This window comes from Phallusia mammillata, chromosome 6, assembly GCF_965637545.1.
Source record: "Phallusia mammillata chromosome 6, kaPhaMamm4.hap1.1, whole genome shotgun sequence".
NCBI lineage: Eukaryota > Metazoa > Chordata > Ascidiacea > Phlebobranchia > Ascidiidae > Phallusia > Phallusia mammillata.
The window spans coordinates 23107307-23115888 of NC_137257.1; the positions used below are offsets into that span (position 1 = coordinate 23107307).

Consider the following 8582-nt stretch of genomic DNA (forward strand, 5'->3'; position numbering starts at 1 on the left):
AGCAAATCTTTCCCCAGGCAGGGCACTGCCTTTCATGATACAGTCCGCAATTATTGCAAACTGCTTGCGAGCTGCGTGGTTGAGTATAAGGGCGACCTGGAACGCGGTTAGCTATGCCTGAAGGAAGTACCCGAGACTGCCCAACAATACTTTTGACTTCATCAACAGACGAGCCCACTGGAATAAAGTTAAATTTCATTTCCGCAATTTGTGATAAGACCGACTCGTGTGTCGTGAACATTTTTAAAGCCTTTTCCAAAGTTAAATTTTCCTCGCGAAGAAGACACTGGCGGGTTTTGTCACATAAAATCCCACACACTAACCTATCACGTTTAAGTGAATCCGGGTATATATTCATGCTCACACGAAGCAGCCATCTTTGTTAAGACCGTGGTAGAGTTGTCATATGTTTCACCCGGCATTTGAGCCCGAGAAAAAAAACTTGAAACGCTCAAATGTGAGATTACGTCTTGGGCAGCAAAACCTATCGAACAGTTCCACAATGCTATCAAAGCGCAATTCAGTTCCTTCTTCAAACTTGAAAGTATTGTAAATTTCTTATCCTCTATCTCCGAGCACATGCAACAACAAAGAACTTTTTACCTTGTCCGATTTAGTGTCCTAACTAAGGCAATTATGTACACTATTCACGGTTTTGAATAATCTGAGCAAAAAAATCAGAGCCAGTATATTGGTGTATAACATAACTACGTTTCGACAAGTGCTATTGTCATCATCAGGTTGTAAGAAATAAAAGCGACAGAAGGCATGCAACTGGGTAATAAGGCAATTATTTTTTGACTTGTCATAAAAAGTCAAAATTTTTAGAATGGGTCAAAAATTTTTGAAAAGTTAAAATTGTTTACAAACTGCATTGTCGTGGTGTTGTAGAGGTTGCACTGTCAGTGAACTTTTCATTTTACACCTTGTAGCCTACTTTATACTGTTGTAATTGGCCTTTGCCTACTTATTGTGAATCATAAACCATCAAGTGAGTGAAAAAACATGGGAGAAGTTTTGATTTCCTCCACAACCTGCTGTTTGACGTCTGATGACATAGTAAAATGTGCCGACTAATTGTATCATTCGACAAAGAAACTTGATCGATTTTCCTTGCGCTTGTTTCGCATAAAACTAACTTAACCATCTTCACAACACAAGGCTTTACTAGTGTTTCTCCGATTGTGTGAGGTTTTTTTTTGCTTGGCGATTTGTAATGCAATTTCGCAGGATGCCTCCAAGCTTGCAGTGCTTTGTTGATTAAAATAACCACTTAAGTCCAATCCTTGGCGTATGAAACTGTGCTCTTAAGTCCTTACCCGCATGTTCTGGATGTTTCTGCTGCAAGTGGCGTTTTAGTTTTGACGGCTACATTGGCTCATTACTTGAGAACAGTATAACACAAAACGCACTGCGGTTTATTATTGTCATCCCCTGACGACAAAGTAAACCCAAACGTTTTAGGTAACTGTCGACATACTTTCTTGATTTAGACATGGTTCGTATATAAAACGCTGCTCACGGTCATGCGTTAAGGCACTGTAGAATTGTCTTTGTTACATCACAGTGGCAATACAAGTCACAATGGACAGTTGTTTGTCTTGTATAACAAGGCTCTGACCAGAGACTACTAAGCAGAGACTGCACACTGCGATTTTTATTAAGATCCGTTCCGCTTGAACGCGACCAGTACGATTGCGGCGTTTACAATGGAAAAGGATAGGAAAAAGTTGTGTTGTCGTATGTTTTTTCGTGTTTACGTGAAGCGTAGGCTTTTGAAATAAATTTCATTGATTGGTACATCAACTTGACTACTTCTGAAAACATATTGAAGAAAGAAACTTTCCGAAGGCGGAAAAAAAACGACACAGGTGGCGATTGAATGTACGAAATTTGCTACCAAATTTTAGGATGTGCATGTATGACAAAAATGAACCATTGCCAACATCTATAGATTATATTTGCGAAAAGAGATGTAATACGAATTGCTGGGAGTTACAAATGTTCTCAAAAGAATGTAACTAAATTTTTAAATATGTCATGAAGAAATAGAGACCATGCTATGCCCAACACATTTAAACTGCAATAAATTTTATCACATTGCCTTTTGTTCTGTCACTTTTGTTTAAATATCAATTCAAGCAGCTCAAAGTAACCAACCTCAAAGGTGTTGATTCCAGATATATTATTTTGATGATTATCAGGATGAAACTGGAAACAGCATATGTTCTCAAAGGAATGGCACAAAATTTTAAAATCAGTCATCATCAAATAAAGACCATGTCAGGCCTCACACATTTAAAATGCAATCAATTTTGTCATTTCGCTTTTGTTCTGGTAGTTGTGTTGTTTTATCAATTTAACATTTTTACACAAAAGTGATTTTAGATGTTGTTTTTGCAGCTTAAACTATCCAATCTCATAGGTGTTGATCCCTGATATTTTAGTTTGATGATCGGGATGAAACTGGAAATAGTATCATGCACTATTTAATCGATATTGCCATTAATTTTAATATATGGTTTTGCATTTAAAATACAATTAAGGCTGGACTGTTTTCAAATCAACTGCCTACTTTTTTATGTGTTTTTTATTTATTCAATCATTAAAGCAAACTTTTTTGAATTTTTGTACATTGTTCAGTCATATATTTCATCTATTGTTTATCTTTGAGTTGTGACATTTTCATTTGCATCAGTCAATGTCATTTTTGTTAAGCAACCACTGCATCTGCATGTAATTTTATTTTCTCTACCAGCTAAAATCTTCCTCTGTTAAGCCTTCACACAAATAGTAAACAAATGTATTGTTTAGCATCAAAAATAAAAAAGTATAAAAGATACACTTTGGAATTGTCTATATCTAAACTTTGAAGTAGCAAGGTGCATACAAATCTAGTCTGTTACAAAACATAACAGAAACTGCTGATTTAATAGTAACAATAAACTTGTGTTTTGGTTTCACATTTGATGAGTTTAAGCATGTTGCTGTGGTGACGCAACTCCATCTTCTTAAGTTAGTAGGTCTTAAGTCACTGTATTCTAGAAAAAAATCACCACCACATTAGTTTCAAAAGAAAAGTTTTACCACAGCCCTTTTAAGTTCAGTTCAACAATATTAAGACAAATAAATCGTTTGGGAGTAGTGTATTTCAGTCAATACATTCTTAGTATCGGAGAGAGCTGTCGACAAAAACCTGCAGCACAACTTTAAACTAACATATTGCCAATTTTGACTGAACACATGTGGTCATAACAGAAATCTCGCTTTCTACCACTACCTTGGGCCTGTATTTCCATGGGCTGGATGGGTGTTTTACCTTTATATTTTTTAAAAAGTATTCTAGTTTGTTTAACAACCATTAATATCCGATTTGAAAGCCTACGCTTCACGTAAACACGAAAAAACAGACGACAACACCACTTTTTCTTATCCTTTTCCATTGTAAACGCTGAAATCTTAGTGGTCGCGTTCAAGCGGAACCGATCTTAATACTTGCAGAGAACATTTTTATTTTTAAAACACAAATGAAGTTTAATAAGTATGAGATTAAAATTCCTAAAAATCAGAATAATTAATTCAAACTTACATACAAAATTTTAGTTCAATCCGTTGCGTATTGGCAAAGATATCGCCGCCCCATTTATGTCGTCGCTAAATGGGCAGTGTGCAGTCTCTGCTTAGTAGTCTCTGCTCTGACTAACCTGCTCATTGCAGAAAGTGAGACAATTGGTCGACAATCGCATTTTGTCGGTGCAAATTTAAAAGTTGCCGCGGACCGCCGGTTAAGAACCACTGGTTTAAGGTTTTGCTGACAATTTAGGGAACTGTTTTTTCTGGCACATGCTTCCACAATCAAAGGCTTTCTTCACTTTTTTCATGTGGATAATTTTTCCAGATGGTGAACTGCAATAAAAAATCAAAGTGTATGCTCATTTGACTTGACAATTATGAGTTTACACAAAAGAGGCTTGAGTTTAGACACCAACAAGCAGTCTAAGTGTTGTAAAACAGAGTAAATATTCAATATTGGTGGTTTTAACTGTGTTAAAAATTAAAAATACAATCAGCCAGAAATACAGAAAGAGTTGATTTGAGGAAGGCAGTAACATGGCAGCCACTTGTGAGTCACTGTGAATCATTTCAAGTTAAATCCAGTCTACAAGTCCCTCATACGACAGTGTGCGCTGGTCTTCACTTTGCTTCATATAAAGGTAGGCACTAGAAATTCTTTTCACTGGAAGGTCTCTTTGCATTGCTTCATTCTTTGCCAGAACCTTGATTCTTGGCCCATTTTAGTGTTTAACATATTCATTTCACTGCTTAGAATGCATTTGTTTCTGTCTTGCTGATTTATAATTGACTGCCATTTTGATGTAAATCCCAATTTACCTGCGATTATTGTCACAGAAAAAATAATATTTGCCAATAAGAAAAAATTTAATGCTTCACTGCCATTACCGATAAAACCGTCCGCAATCGGGCTGTGTTATAACACAGGTTATAAAGATTCTAATCCCGCTCGATAAGAAACGTATTATATTGCGTAACACAACCGATTTTAATCGGGTGATGCCAACGTAAAAGGCCTTCCACAAGATGTCGCATAGCGCGACTTTCTAATTTTTGCTGAGTCAGACGTCTTTTTTCTCACGATTTTGACGCATTCTCTCGTTTTTGCGTCAGGTTTTAGCGAGGACACTTCGTAATACCAAATACGTTAAGGACTCTGCACGTTTGGCGCAACGTTGGCCCTTCACACGGGCTGCGATTGGCGTCAACGACTTTTGTTGCTAAGAAAACTGGGTCAATGTGCTTGTGTTTCTATGTCTTTAAGAAAGTTGCTACGAACTCTGTTGAGTTTAACAGGCACTTTATGTTTCAAATTTGGCAAAATAATAGTAATAACATTAATGAATACAATTTGGAAAACACAAGATTGCAAAAATGCAAAGAAAACAATCATATAACCACACACAAAAAAAGCTTAAATGTAAAAAGATGCATGTACTATTTAATTTCATCACAAACTTGCACATTGTTGCACAATCACAATGATGCTCAAATGCGAGAAAAGACTCTTTGGCTCGTGGCAAATTTTTCTGAAGTTTGTAGCTTCATCATTTTGTTGTGCGATGTTAGAGGAGGTTTTCATTGGCAACTTGCTTTCTTTAGTCTGACAAACATCTCACAAATTCATGTCTTGAACTCTGGAAACATATCGGACAGTTGCTCAGCAGAAACTACATTTTTATTGAAGTATATTAACCTGGAAATCCATTTATACACAACATTTTCTTTTCTTGGCATGAAGTTTATTGAACAGGTGGACTGGAGTTGCTGAATCAGTCATAGACATGAAGATTAGTAAAAATAGAGTTTCCATCCTGGTAAGATTTCAACAGCAGCACCTCTCTTGTACTTTTCTTTTTGCAAAGTAGTGGTTAGATAATTACGAAATCATTTCATTAAAAATGACCAGTTGACCATCCAAGACTAAACAAACAAGCTGTGAATAAAAGTACCACTGGTAATAAAATTTTAGTATGTTTGTATTCAGCATTCAATTTCAAACTGTTTTCCAAAAACTTAAACGGCAATTTCAAATTAATTTGCTAAAAACAGCCAAACAAACAATTAAAACAAGACCAATACTATCAGTACTTCGTTGACTCCATACTTATTTTCGTAGTAAATAACAATAAAACAGTGTTTTTTACCTGCCGAAGTTTTCCTCTTTTGCTGCATATTTGATCTCTTATTTTTCTTGTTATAAACTTGGCAATGGTGGTCGGCGGATCCTTGCGGCGGTCGTTTTTAACTGCTCCAATCCGGTGTGACACACTGATATCAGCTTTTGTGACACCCACACCAATTTGTTTACACACTGCCATCACAATATCATCAGTACTTTCTGTTTTGTTGTTTGAATTTCAAGCAATCTTTTCTTCCATACTGTTTCAATTTATTTATTTCATTTTTGCTTTTCGTTTCTTTAATGTCACTGTTTAGTGTTACATGATAAAACTTCTTGCTGAGTCGAAAAAGCAAACTAAAAGTACGAAATCTATTTGCAGATAAATTGTGAGTATTGTTCTGGCTGGCAACACGAACGATTTCTGAGCAATATAGTTTTGAATGTGTAGTTCTTTATGAGCAATCGTTTGATATAAAGGTAAACGCTCATACAAATGTCGCACATTAATTGTTTATCCACCTCTGTGACAATGGAGAATATGCGGCCCAAACATATTCAGTTAAAATGCCTGCAGTGCCATTGCAAATATTACATTATCTAACTTTCAGATGTGTTACGAATCAGTTGGTACATAAACATTTGTTTTGTTTGTAAATTGTTAGTGTACACTGTACAGCAAAAAAGTGGCGAACGTATGTCGACATAACCCTATCTATTTTCGCGGTCAACAGGCACAAAAATATTTTTAGCAAGCATTTATTTATTTCCCGACATTTCAAAAAATCCTGCGGAAAACGACATCAAAACACAGACAAATGTTCACTACGATGAGCAGTATGGTTCTTCGTCGTTGGAATCGCAGCAATGATTTGTATAGTGTTGGTCTGCTTTCAGATGATGAGGGGCACCTGTTTCGTTTTGCAACCTCGCCCAACAAGAACTTGATAGATTTCTTGGCGACGGAGGCCAGGGTTGAATCTGGCCTCGACCTCGCCACTTCCGTCGATTGCGGGTCTGTCTCGACTGGGGGTTGGTCGATGGCTCCATGGATATTTCTCTTTTTTTCACATCTATGTAGAGGCCCCACTCCGCCTCAACAAGTGACGACAAACCGATCTTGTAATGTCTGTCGTCTCCTTCCTATGCGCAACTATAAAAATCTGCATTAGGCGAGAGACAAAAAAGAAAAATAAGTAAAAGAAAAAATGATTATATGTAATTTCAAGTTTTCACGTAAATTTAAGGTTAATTGCGACGGTTCATGCGATGAAAGTTGTTACGGGAGAAATAAATTCATGTCGCCTTCACCGAAGATATGCTTTCATTTGAGGTTTGAAGATTTATATTAAAAAGTAATTCAAATTCGTCTTCTTTATAGTTTTTTTTCCTAGGTTCTGAGTGCTTGGATAAGGTTTTCGTAAACTTTGGCAGCGGGTTTGGTAACGAAAAGGGTGGGAAATTCCAGGTATTCATTTTTTATGTCCAATTTAATTTTGTTTTGTATGACTCCTACAGTTGTATGTCCAACTCGCAATGAGTACGAAAGCTGCTTTTGCGATGAACCAGTTGCCAAAAACCTGATAATAAATCAAACAATTATTATTGTAATGAAAAAACTATGCAGAAAGCAAAAATTACCTCAGTGTTAAAATCAATCTCTGCTTTGGACTGATTGGTTTCCGAAAATTTGTATGCTGTTTTTCTATAGCTGGCGTTACTTGCTGCAATATGTCATAAAATTGTTTTAGTGTCATCCTAGCGGCATATTGTCGAAATTTTTCTTCATCACTTCGGGCAAGCAGTTCATCAACCAAAATCAATTCAGATTTTGTGTCTCTTTCTTTGAACATCTCATCCACCCATACACGTCTGCCAGTGGTTTTAATTATTATCTAAGGATTATTTTACTATTGAGGTGTTTGTAATAATTACCTTGAGTTATTCTCGTGCATAAATGACAACACCATCACTTCTTGTTGCAGTAAAACCAGTTTTTCACATATCAGTCTAAACTGCCATTGGTTATATAGCAGCGGTTCCCAAACTGGGGTCCGCGGACCTTTAGAGGTCCGTGAGGCAATTTTTGGGGGACCGCGAAGCGGTTGAAGTAATTCTATAATTCTCATTTGTGCCACTAAATAAGTATAAATCAAATTAAAATTTAGAATCGACTGTCTCCATTGCCAAACAATAGCCTTTATTGCATGACAACTATCAAAAATGCAATTGTTCGCGCACAATCGTAATGCTTTTTGTCTTGTCTGTGATGTCATAAGCTGTTTTTGGATGATTTTTTTGCGCAATTTTGCATAACTAGCTAAAATCCTGCAATCAACTTTCGTTTTTATAATGGCAAAGGGACCGTTTTGAAAAAAATATGTAAAAGTTTGGGAACCACTGTTACATAGCGACATTTTGCGTACACAATTGAAAAAAAAACTTAAATTGTTCGTCGTTGGAATCGAAGCAATGATTTGTTTCAATGTTGGTCTGCTTTCAGATGCTGTTTCGTTTTGCAGCCTCGCCCAACAAGGCTTTCATGTGTGTATCATCGCATTTGTTTTGAACAAAATGCTCCATGTTGCCTGCATTGTTGACAGGCAGCAATGGCAAGTTACAAGCAACAAACTTTGTTTTCAGTTTTTATCATTCGTCAAAAATGCATCGGTTGTTACGTCACTTTGGTGCATTTTTTTAGATGTCGCTTGCCGCATTTGTTTTTCCTGGCGTCGCCGATCCCTTCCTTGTCACATTTTGGTATAGTTAACTCGATCAACATTGAAATCTGTTGCACATGTTTTTTTGACATGCGTTTGCACATTAAAATCTTGAAGTTCTCTAATATTGTCCAATGCTCGAGGACCAGTTTTCTTTCATCGTTTCG

At 36.5% G+C, this 8582-nt stretch overlaps 2 long non-coding RNA genes across 2 annotated transcripts; both read left to right on the forward strand.

Moving 5' to 3' along the window:
• Positions 1-852: 852 nt before the first annotated feature.
• LOC145232514 (uncharacterized) lies at positions 853-3528 on the forward strand. Its single transcript, XR_013860907.1, has 2 exons — positions 853-1871; positions 2181-3528. It is a non-coding gene; the product is annotated as an uncharacterized LOC145232514 (long non-coding RNA).
• Positions 3529-4407: 879 nt separating this feature from the next.
• Positions 4408-7698, forward strand: LOC145232515 (uncharacterized). Its single transcript, XR_013860908.1, has 2 exons — positions 4408-7163; positions 7447-7698. It is a non-coding gene; the product is annotated as an uncharacterized LOC145232515 (long non-coding RNA).
• Positions 7699-8582: the final 884 nt, after the last annotated feature.